At 31.3% G+C, this 15281-nt stretch overlaps 1 long non-coding RNA gene across 3 annotated transcripts; it reads right to left on the bottom strand.

Moving 5' to 3' along the window:
• Nucleotides 1-3305: 3305 nt before the first annotated feature.
• LOC143232715 (uncharacterized) lies at nucleotides 3306-11717 on the bottom strand. 3 transcript variants are annotated; one of them, XR_013017690.1, is made up of 5 exons: nucleotides 11449-11717; nucleotides 9928-10149; nucleotides 8902-8981; nucleotides 6341-6467; nucleotides 3306-5841 (listed from the first exon to the last, which is right to left on the bottom strand). It is a non-coding gene; the product is annotated as an uncharacterized LOC143232715 (long non-coding RNA). The 3 variants fall into 3 exon arrangements; XR_013017691.1 differs by lacking the exon at nucleotides 11449-11717 and adding an exon at nucleotides 10477-11353; XR_013017692.1 differs by lacking the exon at nucleotides 9928-10149 and having other exon boundaries at nucleotides 11449-11709.
• Nucleotides 11718-15281: the final 3564 nt, after the last annotated feature.

Genomic DNA, 15281 nt, shown 5'->3' with positions numbered 1-15281 from the left:
AATGACCTACTTAGTCTTTCATTCCCACAATTTATTCTTGGCAAGTTATCTGACAAAATCAAACTATGAACTCTTACCTCAAATGTGATCTTATCAGTATTTTATACTTACCAATAAGCTCTTCAGATCCATCTTTCCATACATCATTATCCTTAACAAGTGCCTCATAAAGTGCATTGCTACTAGTACCCTTAACTATCTCTAATTCTATCACTTACACCCTGTACCCCTGCTCCTGGATAACATAAACATATTCTTTCACTTTATTTATTCCACATAGTACTATAATCTATGTGCCTAACTAGATTCACCTATGACTATAATTTCCCAATCATTTATACATATTATTCCATCTGTTTCCCTTACTTGCTCCCTCTCATCATTAGTAAGTGACTGGAATCAAGTGTTTATTTTCAAAGTTAAGTCCATCTTCACTCCTCAATGCATTATTTTCACAGCTCTTATTCCTAGTTCCTTTCTTAGCTCCCTAATGATGAAGGATACCCATTTGTATTTGAGGTGGTCTAAAGAAAAATTAATTCACTATGAACAGAGACGTAATCCAAGAAAACTGAGTACACTCTGTGAATAAGACTTAAGACCAAGTTTAAGTTTTGAAGTGTATGTGTAAACAGTAGAAGTTTTCTTTCTGTACACAGAGGTGCTAAATTGTTTTTCAAGGTAAGAAAATTTGTTTTGATTTTTAGTGTTATAGGAGATCTTTGGATGAGGATGTTAAGAGATTTAAGTAATTAGTGAATTTGTCAATAATGTTCATGGTTATAAAAGAGTAAAAATGTATATTTCTATATACATTTTGTAGGGTGGGAGTGTAATGTCAGAAGGCCTTTTCAGCCACATATGTTCATGATGACAAATGACAAATATTAGCTATAATGGTCCTAGTGGTGAATCCATCACATCACCATCTATATGGTCATACAACTGACCATTAAAGAAAACTGGTTTTATTTTAAAGCTACGTTTAATAGTTGTGCAAGTTATTGTTTGTTTAATCCAGCCCTTAGTCTACTATTACTGGAAAAACAGTATTATTTTCTCTCAAAGAATGTTAGTAAAAAGCAGTCCATGCTTGTCATAATATATTGGTCAGCATCCAGAAATTAAGAAATTGCACAAGCAAAATAAAAAGAATATTTGACAATATATGCATTAGTCATGAGAGGGTTTAAATTAGGAACTAGAAATTTAGTAAGTTTTTCAATATTGGAAAGGATTGGTCTGAGTGGGTAATTGAGTTTGTGAAGGCCAAATTTAACATTGAAACTATTATCAGATATTTATTTCTTCTTGTTAAATTTCTAAGTACACATTGCAGTTTTTCTTCACTTTGAATGGTGAATTACATTTTTATTTAAATACTTAAAACTTATTCATGTCTTGTACAATTTGTCTAATTTTGTCAATGTAATCCTATTCATCTATAAATACAAATCCAGCACTCTTATCAGGTCAAGTAACTACTGATATCCTTATTGCTAGCTAGTTCTTTTAGAGCTTAGAATTCTTCTCTTGACAAAGAACAGAGAGTTATGTGACAGTTAAATTTGTACACAGATGATAAAGCAGTTTTTTTTAATTGTAGTTTCAATAACATTACCAATATAAAAAAAATTCCAGTACTTTTTAAAGCAAATTAGGATTTTAATGTTTTTTGGTAGTTTAAAGAAGTTACAACCTCTGGCTGCATTTTGCAGGTTTCATGAAGTACAACATCACTAAGGTTAAAAATAAGGAAGAACAGATGAAGATAATTTATAAAGTTTCATGTACTGTTTGTATTTATGACTGGCTAATATTTTATAGTTGAGAGTGTTGATACTATTATGAAAGGTGTTGAAGTTAATCCAGTTGTTCATACCACTTTTTAGAAAGTATTTTTTTAAACATGTGAATTAATTCTTATACTAACTTCCTAACACACTTTTAATGCGGGTTACACTTTTTATACTTCAGTTCTCACACCTGTTTGGTTTGATTTGTTTCTTACAAGAAGTATATTGATATAAGTGTTTGTATCAGTGTTCAAAAGAAAATCTCTTGCTGTCATCTTTTTAAACATAAATGTCTTTGTACATTTTATTTTGTCAAATGAGTTTCCTAGAGAAAGAAATAAGTATGACTAAAAACAACAGTGTCATTAAAGTCACAATCTGATCTCATATCCAGGAAATGGAGAAACTAATTAGTATTAATCTCTTCAAAAGTAACACATACAGCTGTGTTGTCACATGATCTGAAAACCCTGATTCAGTTTTGATGCTGATTATAGTGCGAGTTAGCTTCATGTTTTACTGATTATTTGTGGCTAACAACCTTAATTTTAAATACTTGCATCCACTATTTGTGATAAAAGAAATATATATTTCTATATGTATACCTATCATAGCCTCACAAATGAAATACTTAGCCAATCAATTTTATTTACTGAATGTTTTTTGTCTGTAGGTGAAATTTTTTTTTCTATATTTAATTTGCATTAAATAACAAAAGTATAACTTTTGAACTATTTAAAATCAAAACTCTTCATTTGATACTCAGAAAAATAAATATTGAACATTCTAGATCACAAACATACTAATATAGCTTTTCACTTAACTGTGATTTAACTGTTTAGAAGAATTGTTTAATACACAGTTATAAAGTCATCTTTATACATTCACTGCCCTTCTCCAACAAAGTGGTAAGTTTGGTTATTGTAGCACAGATAGCCAGCCCATTGTGTAGATTTGTTGTTAACTACAAAATAATTGAAATACATTTAGTCATTGTTTTTCAAACATTGAACAGTGAGATGTTAATTTGATGCTGTCTACATAAAATTATCTTTCTTGGTTTAAAATGTAATGTTATGTAACCTGCAGTTCATTCACTAAGAGCAATAGAGACATTTCTGAGATTGATCATGTTAAAAGCTATTCTAATAATGGAAGTAAAAAGATCAGTATTATAATTTATTCCAAGATATGGCTTTTGCTAAATTAAATAGCACATCCATTGATTTATTGCATTATTCATAATTGAATAGAAGTTTTTTTATCAAGGACCACATCATTTCTAACAGTATTTAATATGTTAAATAATAATTTAACATTGTCCTTCACTTAAATTTTTCAGAAATGGAAAATACTACTCACCTGCTTAAACAATTTAACCCTAAAAACCAGTTTCTTGACTGTTTTAGCTCATTTAAATTTTGCTGTTACTTTGTAACTGCTGTAAAGATAACCTGTTATAACATTGAATTTGCATTTGTTATCTCACATATTCAATAAAACTCAATATTTTCAGAAAGTAAAATTTTTATTTCTAGTATGTAATGAATATATTTACAAAAATAATGAAAGCTTCATGAAAAAATTATTTTTAAATGTTAAAAATTAAAAATAACATTACTTGTACCACATTACCAGTGGCCCTTTTATGGGTTCCCATTTGTATAGTGATAGAATAAAATACCCCTTGAAACAAATTTGTAGGTGATAAAAGATTTTTTATCCTACTGTCACTGTAATATTCATTTTGACAACAATGATTCTTGAAACTAGTTTCTTTTATTGTGTTGAGATGCTCCATAGTTTTGCTGGTAGTCCATCCAACTTATTCTTGGGCAACTTATCTGTTATTCACATATTTCTGCAGAAATAACACCTGTTCAAAAAGAATCATAAGCAGATTGATATTTCTTAAGACAAGAATGATTTAAAACTTCTTAACCTTGAAATCTCTGATTTGTTTTCACACTGTTTGCTGCCCAGAATGTCCACGTACTGCAATATAAATTTTGTTTGTTACAATATTCAATATAGAGAACTAGGCCACAAAACTGGGTGAAACTGTATAATTTATATATAAATTTCAGAAGCATCTCAGCAACAGTTGGTAGAATTAATTGTAATATTGGCATGGGCATCCCAAGATATTTTTTCAGAGAAAGGGGGGAAAACGTAGTGCGAGATTATGAGATTATGAATTGAATAAAAAATTATTATAGATATGATGAATTAATAAAAAAAATAATTAAGTTTCATTTTTCCAGAAACTTATTATTATAAATTATAAATATTCTTATTTGGTGATCATAATATATAATTATGTATGTTGAGAGTACTTTTGCATATGAATTTATGACAACTCATACATCACTATGGATTCTGTAAACAACACACTCTTAGAGTCATGAACAATGTGATTTGTAAACAGTTTAAAAAATCAATATGGTTAAGTTATAGTTAACTTATTAATCACAGTCAAATTATCCAGTTTATCTTTTAAACGAATCCCCAAAAATTGCACATGCTGTTATACAAAACATCAGATCTAGTTTTACACTGTCTGTGTTCTGCAATTCAAAAAATAAAAAAACAGAACAAAAGTAGGCTTTAAATTACTATAGTAAAGCTCATCATGTTGAATATTAGGTCAAAATCCATTTCTCAACTTTTCATCTTTTTCAGAAATACACAGATATATGTAAGTTTTTGTTTGTTTTGTATTATCTGTGTTTCTGCATTATCCATGCACTCTTTTCCCCTCCATTACCACAGATAAGCAACTGTAGTTTCAAACAGTATCAGTATATCATCAGAAAAACCTCAAAGCGTAAAAAAACATAACCTATGACTGATTTCTCAGTAGAACAGTTTAGGAGATCAAGTTAACAGTAAGGAAATATCCAGACCAAGTTAAATGTCACTTTATGTAACACTAGGGAAATATTCAAACCAACATTTAAAAAAAAAAAAGTCTAAAAGATGGTGTCAGTCTTGGGAGTGGAAAGTAGGTATGTTGTGGACCCTTGAATGTTTGTGATATTTTAAACATTACTTGTAAGTTAATAAAATAAATCAGATGACTATACAACCATCTTCTCCATTTCCTAACTTTGGGTTAATTTTATATATTTTTTTAATATTTTGACCAGATTCTGAGAGCTTTTGGTGATAATAAAGGAAAGAGAGAGGTGGGAGCAAATGCCTTTTTTGACACTACACTCATTCACCTGCTACTGTAACTTCTGACCACTGTCTTTACTTATGAATATTGAAAACCCATAAAATGGAAAACTGTTACAAAAATACTAGTTTTCTCTAAATCATGATAAATAAATCTCTGAAATAACCTGAAATAAACAAAAATATATTAATATCATCTTACATAGAGCTTCAAAGAGAGTAATATTGATCCCACAAAGCAGAAAGGACTGCTTGAACTTGTATGTGATGCTGGTATTATTTTTACTACAGATTTCAGAGACCTGAAAACACACATACCTGATGTTACTGAAATATTGATAGCTATGACTATAAGCTTTTCCTTTAAACTTTGAATATCTAACAGCCATACTGCAGAATAAACTTTCTTGATCAGTGAGTATGATTTTCTGTACAAGTTATGTAAACTTAAACATCTTTAAATAAAACAGAGTTTGGAATTTTTAATGCATACAAACAAAGCAACAATTTGGTCATTAAGTAAAGAAATACAATAGGACTTTATAAAATTATCGCATAGTAAAGTAAAACACAAGATTTGTTTCACTAGTACAAAATAAGATTTCTATTATGAGTAGGCTTGATGAAAATATTTCAAAATAAACTAAACTTTTTAAAACAGAGGATAATAAAGTAATAGATTTACACAATTAAATATATAGCTTCAGTGGTATGATATAAGACATTATCCTTACTCTAAGCATATCATTAAGGATGAACACTTTTCTCTGATTGATTCCTGCTTGTTCTTTCTTGTTTACATTATTAACTTCATACAGTTGACAACGAGTGACCTGACCAACCTTCTGTGAGGCTTGACTAAGTTCTGGAAAGTTAAATCAATCAATTATTGAATTTGGATAATATAATTCATTCATTTTATTTATTGTGCATCAAATTCTTGCAGTAAACTTTTAATTTACAGAAAGCAACAGTTTTTTATTATAGTAGTTTTTACTGTATTATAATCTAAGTATTTTCTTTTTACACAATGTCAAACCTTAAAAATTATTTAATGATTGAATAACTTTGTATGTAAGTTGAGAAGTATGTAACTATAAATTTCTTGAGGTACTAGAAAAAAAAACACTTCATTCTTCTGACTGGTGACTGGTGTCCGTAATTTAATTATAATAACAAAGTCAAGCAAGGTTTCTATGGACTTGATCTGCAGTTTGTTTTCAGTTTCAAGATGGTATTTTTGGGCTCTTTACTCAATGAAGAATTCAGCAAGAAGCCTGAAATGTGGAGAAAACAGTAACAGAAACAAAGAGAAAACTCAATCCACATGTTAACACTGAGAAATAAGTAATTCATTTACTTACTGGTTTCTTGCTAACAATCGTCTGCTGATCCTTAATTACTTGGGTCCAATATTAAAAGCACTTGCTTTGATTCTTTTGTAAATTCCTGAGAGCATATCTTGGTATAGACTGTGGCCATCATCTATTGCTAGTTATAACAAGAGTACAAATATTTAAGATTTAAAACAAATAAAACATTTGTTCAGCATACTTATGGAGTGTTTATTACTATATTTCATTTCATTTCAACAAGTTTGAACAATAAACAGGGTTTATCATGATTCCAGTATAAAATATGTGTTGTACAATACTAAACTTTCTTTGAGGACTTGAGTTTAAATCATCAGTTGAAATATAACATTTACAAAAACAAACTCTACATATTAATACAGGCTTTTTACAAGAGAACAGACCTGAAGGAAAAGATTTGTTAAGGGACAACTGATACAAAATGAATAAATGTTTGATTAAGGGAATATTGTAATATAACTTTATAAGAATCTGGATTAAGAAGGGTTGCAGAATAAACTTGATAAAAATATGGATTACAGAAAAGTTGTTATATAACCAAATAAGAGGGTGGATTAAGTCAGAATTTGTACAACTTAATAAGAGGCCATATTAAGACAGTATTATTTATCATTTGATGAGAGGCTGGATTAAAACAAATTATGTATAATGTGATGACATGCTCAAGTAAGGATCAATCTTAGTGTTCATGTCTAAGATCAAATACAAAAAAATGATTGACTATTTTAACCTATTAACAGAAAATTTGCTCTATAGTGTACAGTTTGCCTCCTGCAATTGAATGAGAGTTTGTTGTATATGGTGTAGGGCTTGCAAAGTAACTGCATGCATTTAAAGTAGCCATAGACAAAGGATTAACACTAATTGATTAATTTAAATATAACAGGACTTATAATAGAAAATTAATGAAATCATGCAGTCACTGATTATAGACTCAAATATCAGCAGACTTGTTGAAAAAACAGATTTTTAAAGAACTATGACTGCAATAAAATTAACCATATACTAGTTGAAGTATATATTAGTTACTAGAGTAATGTTACTTGCAGTAAAATAAAAAAGTGAAAATAAATCTGAATATTGGTGAGATTCAAGATTAAATGTTTGTACAATGATAACATTCTATAAAACTGACATAAAAACATGAACTTTATAATCTATGTAACTACAATGGTGAGTTTTGACAAAAAAAGGAATAACATCCCTGTATTCTACAAAAGTATAATAAACCTATCTAAATGACAAATCTTACCCCTTAGGTTTCTTATGAAGTCTTTCAACTTCATCCTCTTTTTAGCCTTTTTGTTCAGGGTATGTAGATCTGTATTTAGCTTTATGATGGTAAGAGCAAGAACAAAGACTATATTTGGATTTTTAAACTTAGAAACTATATCATGATTACAGTTAGAGTATCTGTAGCTGGAACATCTCTATGGTACATTTGATATTCTGGGATTCTAACTAAATGAGAACACACATTATAAGAACTGTCATTTAAAGCAGATCTTAAAAAAACATTTGCTATATCTTCAATGTTGTGTTATGAGCAAAATTAAAGATTACACCTGGTTTTCAGGAATTAATTATCACTGTATGATATTTTAAATGTAAGCCAGATAGTTTGTTTCTTTTCAATTTCAAGCAATCTTCAACTATTATCTTGACTTTCATGTGTTTTCAATGAATTAATTGTTTAAATCTTCATACATCACACAGCCAATTTATAAACTTCAGATTTGCATTTAGTCAGTTCTCAAGAGTGAAGGCTTAAAAAGTTGCTTTACAAAATGCTTCCTTGATCTGATAGATGTTTTATTTTGTAAATTCAGATAGAGAAAATCAGCATATACATCACTCAAGAGTTTTCTACTAGATCAGTAGAGTGTGTAGTTTACAATATTTAAGATGGGTCAGGAACAACTGCCCAATATTTTGATTATTTATTCTCCCTCCCCATGGCTGTAACAGAATTTTGTTACTTTAACAACAAATACACAATTCATCAATGTACTGCTTTCATATTGTTATAATTTTTAAAGTGGAACTAAATGTCTTTGATAAAATGTTGGCAAACAATGATTTATAAGTATAATAAAGTGATTTAGTTTAGGAGCAACATACTCTATGTTGTGATAAAACATTGATCTTTCTTCTTCAGATATTACACAGGTAGTATGATTTTGCCAAAAGTAATCATTTTACTATGCCCATAAATCATTATTTGCCAAATTATTATTATATCAACATAATATGCTTTCTTAATTAAGTTTAAAAATTTTGAAGGAGAAGTGAAATGTAGCAGATATGGAGTTCATATAAATGTCTGTTTTTGTCAGAAAAAGTAACTTATATTCAGTAAAACTGTACCTGATTATAATAATTAGATGTAACACTAACTATCTAACTTATAACACAGAAGTTGTTTTTATTCAGATACTGTTCAGTTGAAGAATATACCATTGAGTCTAGTAGATAAATTATGTTACCCAGTCAATGTCATACATTTCTAAGTTTAGATACTAATTTTTTCACAAAACCTCTAAACAACTTACTGGCATCCTAAAAACGTTTGTAACTTCCAGAGAGCCTCATGAATTTGTAATCCAGCTAGATCAAGTTCTTCACAAAATTTCTGTAAATGTGGAATATTCAGAATTATTTTCTCTTATTAATGACACTTTTCTACTGAATGAATTAAAAAAAAAACATTTAAACTAACAAAGAAATAAAATGTTTGAATTAGCTTCTTAAAAATCTTTCTCGGATAAAAATTTGAAGCATTCATGTTTTGATGATACATATTAAAGAAGATAAACTGTATGTTTTTTATACTGACAGTTATCCCTTCTTCTGCCAAGTACAATAGTTTATTGTAATAACAATTAAAGGTAAAAACGACCTATTTCACATTTATCACCAGGTCATTTAACACAGAGGTTAGCAGGTATGTTAAATTTGACGATAACACAGAGTATGTGATTTACACTAAAAGATATAACAGCTGTTGCTTGAAATATAATTTTAGGATCATTATATACAGTTAACAGGCTCTTCTTTGCTCTGTTCATAAAAAAGTGGTTTGTAGACTGATGAAGGCTTAGGTAAGAGTCAAAAGATAGCAAAAATACTGAAAAACAAGAAATGTCTGAAAACCCTTTAATTATTAAGCTAATACTTTAGTTAAGAAAGTGAAAAAAGTATAAAGTTTCATATTATGTATTAGTAAATATTGATTCCTAAAGATACTGATATCTATATTGTGTACTGTTTAATACTATAGTGTCCAGCTAATGGGCAGTGTTGTGTGTTGCATTTGTAAATACTGATTCCTACACCTTCTGGTATCTGTTCTGTGTATTGTTTAATACTACAGTGTCCAGCTAGTGGATAGTGTAATGTGAAGTATTTGTATATACTGACTCCCACAGCTGCTAATACCTGTTCTGCGTATTGTTTAATACCACAGTGTCTGGCTAGTGTTGTGTGAAGTATTAGTAAATTCTGATTTCTACAGCTGCTGATACCTGCTTTTTGAGAACAGTTTACATTATTACATGTCTGATTAGAGGTTTACTTACTCCAACACAGCTGGGTTGAAACCATTTTGTAGGTCTCCCAGATACTCCCCAATGTTCTATTTACTCAGTCCATTCCTTGAGATCAAGAACTGGGCTACAATCTTGGCTATTGGTTATAATAAATGGATTTGTAAGAGGTAAGAAATCCCAGTTACTGGTTCTGTGTTGAAGAGGTTCAATCTCACTCTGTATTGTAGTTTTTTCTCAAGATCTGACACATGTCTGTAGAAAAACTGGACATTACTTTACTAGTTAAGGTACAATTAAGAACCACAAAACATATTGCAATAGTTTTTGAATCATCATTGCACGTTGCACGTGCATTGTTTATTAAACTATATGCATATGTGTGTGTATTTATTAACCAATGGTTCAGCTTTAGTAAAATTTTTACCATACCTTCATTACGTAAAGCTTGTTTTATACTTTTAGTGATTTTAATTACTTTTTCAGTCATAAGAAAGGACAGTAACAAGATACTGTAGTTGAAAGCATAAATATTAAAGTTAAACAGTTATACAGTTTGCATAAAAATTGTTTTAAAACTACCTTCATGATCAACTGCCCTTTTTACGTGATAATGGAACAGACCCAAATAAAATTGCATTAATTAATTTTCAGTTAAACATCTGAACACACAATGAACTGTTTGATAAAGGCTGCTCTCACTGTTCTCTAAGATGTCACTCAAACGTTTATTGTGTATCTGTTCACAAGGTGTCATCGGTTCAACAATAACGAGAGCTTTTTCTTCCATATTGGAGAAGCTTCCACGACACCTTTCTTAATGGATTATTTAGTCTTTTTATATACTTCTGAATTATCGTTCAGTTCTGGAGATGGGTTATAACCAAGACTTTGCTTTGTTAAGTTGTAGTTGGTGGATGATAACTGATTCGATCTTTTAGTGAGGCGTCGATAAATTTTCTTTCCGCTTCGCATGGAATCAGCGCGCTGTTGACACCAAGAGTTCATACAGTATTTTCGAAATACTCGCTGAACAGATAGGGCTGCTCTTCGGGCACAGACACAAATCCTGTCCAACATTTCTAATTGTATATGTTGAAAGTCTTGTGAAAGTTCGTACCTCGGAGAAGTTTGAAATTTAAATGCCCTGTCGAGGTTTCAACAAAATATATGCTAATGCACAAATACACGTATATACAATTCGTTCCCTAAACCATTACAACTGACTACATTATACAACACTCTGACATCTAACAACACAGCGGTCAAATACTTAATTATAACCATAAGCAACTGCATTCATTGATTTGACCTTTAGTGACTGTGTCAGGCTTTCCTCATGCGAAAACATAAATCTTGATAAAACTATCAAGTTATTAACGCGACGTTACAATCAAACTATTACTGATGTGAAACATTAAATAGTTAATCAATCATAATTTAATAATGTCATATACATGTGTGTGACATAGTTGTACAAAATGTTGCTTGTCATAGAAATAACGAGAGAAAAGATAAATTTATATAAGACAATATCCCGCTATTAATACATACCTTTTGCAATTACTTGTTTTGAGAGCGATTTGACACACGGTTTTATCTGCGCTATCTTTTGACATTATTCTAATAACCAACATCTACGTCTTTTTATGTTGTTTACAAAATCTCTTGTGCAACCTGATAACTGTTGTTACTTTCTTCTAATCAATGGATTCAATTTTATTTAAGTCATTATGTGATTTTGAAACTTTTTAAAATAAAACGTGGATACCCAAATATCAATAACAATTATGTTAAAGATCGAAAGTCGCCATTCATAGCTGAAAACACAGATAAAGAATTATTAAATTCCCAGAAATAAAAACCTTATTCTGAAGAGGCTGGTTCTGCAATTCAAATAATGTGATTGGACTACTTTCCGGACAGTTTGCACTAAAAAAAAGTTTTTTCTTATTTTTGTTTTGTGTTACTTCAGTTAGTTTCTAAGAAGAACAAGAGTTTTTATTTTGTGTTACTACATTTAGTTTCTAAGATTTTGTTTATTAATCACAAAGCCCTTTGAGACTATTTATTTTCTGCCCACCACAGGTATCAAAACCAGGTTTCTAATGTGTAAATAAGCAGACATTCCGCCGTGCCACTGAGGGGCTAGTTTCTAACAGTAACAAGTGCTTTTGTTTACTATTACTGCAGTTAGTTTCTTTGAGGGACAAGTGTTTTTGTTTTGTATTACTACAGCTAGTTTCCAAGAGGGGAAGTTCTTGTTTTGTGTTGCTACAGTAAGTTTCTAAGAAGTGCATATGTTTTTGTTTTGTGTTAGTAAAGTTAGTTTCTATGCAAGTAAGGAAAACATTTGTTCAGAAATGTGATATGCAGTCTCAGAAATGTATGAAAATGGTTGTATAATAAGTGAAAGTTTTATATTTATGAAAAATAGCAACATTCTAAAGTTAAATTAGCAAATATTGATTTCCAGAAACTTGCTAATTTTATTATTGCTATTTGGAACAATTTTGTAGTTACACTGCATCCAAAGATATCACGTTCATATTATTGATCAATGATTGCATTAATGCATATGTGTGTGCTAGAAGGTTATAAAAACAGGTATAATACATATATGCCAATAACTATATTTACATCATTACCTAAACTCCTTATGAGTTTCGTCTTAAAGAAATTAAGACTTTGTGCAAATGTAATAATAATAAATAATAATGAAATAAAGATGATGAACAAAAGTAGAAGGTGGAAACGTTGCCTGGGTATTATATATATATACACCTATGTTAGAAACAGTGACGTATGATGTTTTTTTTTGTTTTTTTTGTGATTACAATAATTTTATCCTTTTTATAAAGCTGCATTTCCCTGACAGAAAATCAGTAGACAATGTATTGATTCAAAGATACGGTCAAAATTATTATATTTCCGTTCACTGGAAAATTCTAATTTCGAACCGAAGGAAGTGGATTTAGATATAGATTCTGGCTACTTGCAGGCCCGGCATGGCCTAGCGCGTAAGGCGTGCGACTCGTAATCCGAGGGTCGCAGGTTCACGCCCGCGTCGCGCTAAACATGCTCGCCCTCCCAGCCGTGGGGGTGTATAATGTGACGGTCAATCCCACTATTCGTTGGTAAAGAGTAGCCCAAGAGTTGGCGGTGGGTGGTGATGACTAGCTGCCTTCCCTCTAGTCTTACACTGCTAAATTAGGGACGGCTAGCACAGATAGCCCTCGAGTAGCTTTGTGCGAAATTTCCAAACAAACAAACAAACAGGCTACTTGCAAAACTAAAAAAAAATTTTGTACCCAAGTTCTTTAATTTAGATATAGATTCGGGCTACTTGCAAAACTGAAAAAAAAATGTTGTACCCAAGTTCTTTAATTTTAAACCGTAATGTTACAGCCTACAATCAATGTTCAAAACGCCTGTTGGTAGGACTCAGGTGAAAACATCGACATAAAAGTCATCTCACGGCAAAGTTCAACAGGAGTAAGACTGATCTGATTTTAAGAACATTGTTATCTGGTTAGATCTCACGGCAAAGTTCAACAGGAGTAAGACTGATCTGATTTTAAGAACATTGTTAGCTGGTTAGATTTTATACATTCAGTATGTTTAATTTTTAGATGAAAGAATGGAAAACTATTTGTCATGAGGAGTTACAAAATACGAAAATAATGAAAAAAGTATTGATGTTGACAATTTAATCTTTAACTTTAGTAATGTTACTTTAACCAAATCCTGCAAAATTTCCGTTGGTAAAGGTCTTGGTTTCCCTGTTTCCTCAAATATGAGTTTTGCATATTACATGTGTCCTTTAGACTCTGCATATAAAAACATAACAAATGCGCCTATTTATGCTCCCAGTAAACCTACTTTAACTCAAGATTTGTTTAAGACTAAATTTAAAATCATCGCGTTTTCATCTATCCATAATCAGTTTTTCTCACCACTCTTTCTCCCTTAAAAACGAATAATTTTCAGATCTAAAAGAACTTTCACACAATCTAAACATAATCGTAATACACTTGGACAAAGGAAACCATTAGTTGTGTTATAAAACAACAAAATTATCTTGAAAAAAATGAACACCATTTTGAGGGACACTACAGAGTTCATACCACTTAAATCAAATATGCTTTCGCTAAGCATTCAATGGGAAAAAATATACAAAGCTTCCTTAGGGAATTTCTTCCCATTTTTATACTATTAACATTTAATGAATTTACCTTCCTTGGATCTTTTTCATTTGTTGAATGAAGTTAAAAATCTACATCTCTATAATAAGTTTTGTGTCTAGTTGTTATATCAGATCTTTTACAAACATAACATGGATAAGACGAGTGGTTCTAACCTGGGTTCAATTGAACCCAAGGGGTTCGGTGAGTCAGTCTCAGGAGTTCGGCGGAGGTCAAGACATACACTGCGTGTGTGTCCGTTCCTTTCACCCCACTCGTATGATTCGTGACGTCATGCTCCACTTGGCCATCATTGGCTGTGGCTGATCACGTCACATCACTTGGCCTTAATATCTGTGCTGCAGGGAACTTCGTGCGCTTAGCAGTCGACTTGTGACTCTAGTAATCGTGCGTCATTTGTGATTTTTTCCTAGTTTTTCAATCCCTTCATACTGAATATGTCGAGCAAAAACAGAAAGTGGTCGGACGAATACGTACAATATGGATTCACGTGTATAATGGAACATGATGGGGGTCAGCGTCCTTAATGCATGATTTGCAATGCCAAGTTGAGCAATTCTAGTCTAGCACCGGGAAAACTAAGAGAACACTCCCTAAAGCTGCATGGAGATGGGAAATACAAGAACACAACGCTTGCTGAATTCAAGGTAAAGAGAGCCAGGTTAGATGAAAAGGCTACTGTGCCTGTTCTCGGCTTTGTACCTATCGACAAGCTGATCCTCACAGCATCGTAAGAAGTTGCGTACTTGATCACAAAGCAGGGCAAACCACGCACCATTGGTGAAGCACTCGTAAAACCAGCTGCGTTGAAGATGGCGAATATCATGCTGGGAAAAGCTGCTGAAAATATGTTATCCCAAATTCCTCTTTCAAATGACACCATCAGCAGCAGAACAGATAACATGAGCAATGGCATCTCGGTTTAAGTAGTTGCAGATCTGATTTCAAGCCCAGCAAAATTCAGCCTTCAACTCGACGAGGCCACTGACGTTTCCAATCTAAGCCAGCTATGTGAAGAACGACTAGATAAAAGATTTTTTTTTTGTAAGCCTCTTACAACAACAACTAAGGCAGCCGACGTGAACAAACTTGTGGATGACTTCTTCAGAGACAATGATCTTTCATGGGATATGGTTTCTGCAGTTTGTTCGGTCGGAGCTCCAGTCATTCTGGGATTAAACT

This window comes from Tachypleus tridentatus, chromosome 11, assembly GCF_004210375.1.
Source record: "Tachypleus tridentatus isolate NWPU-2018 chromosome 11, ASM421037v1, whole genome shotgun sequence".
NCBI classification, from domain to species: domain Eukaryota; kingdom Metazoa; phylum Arthropoda; class Merostomata; order Xiphosura; family Limulidae; genus Tachypleus; species Tachypleus tridentatus.
The sequence above is the reverse complement of the archived record's forward strand: the minus strand, read 5'-3'. Positions and strand labels throughout refer to the sequence as shown.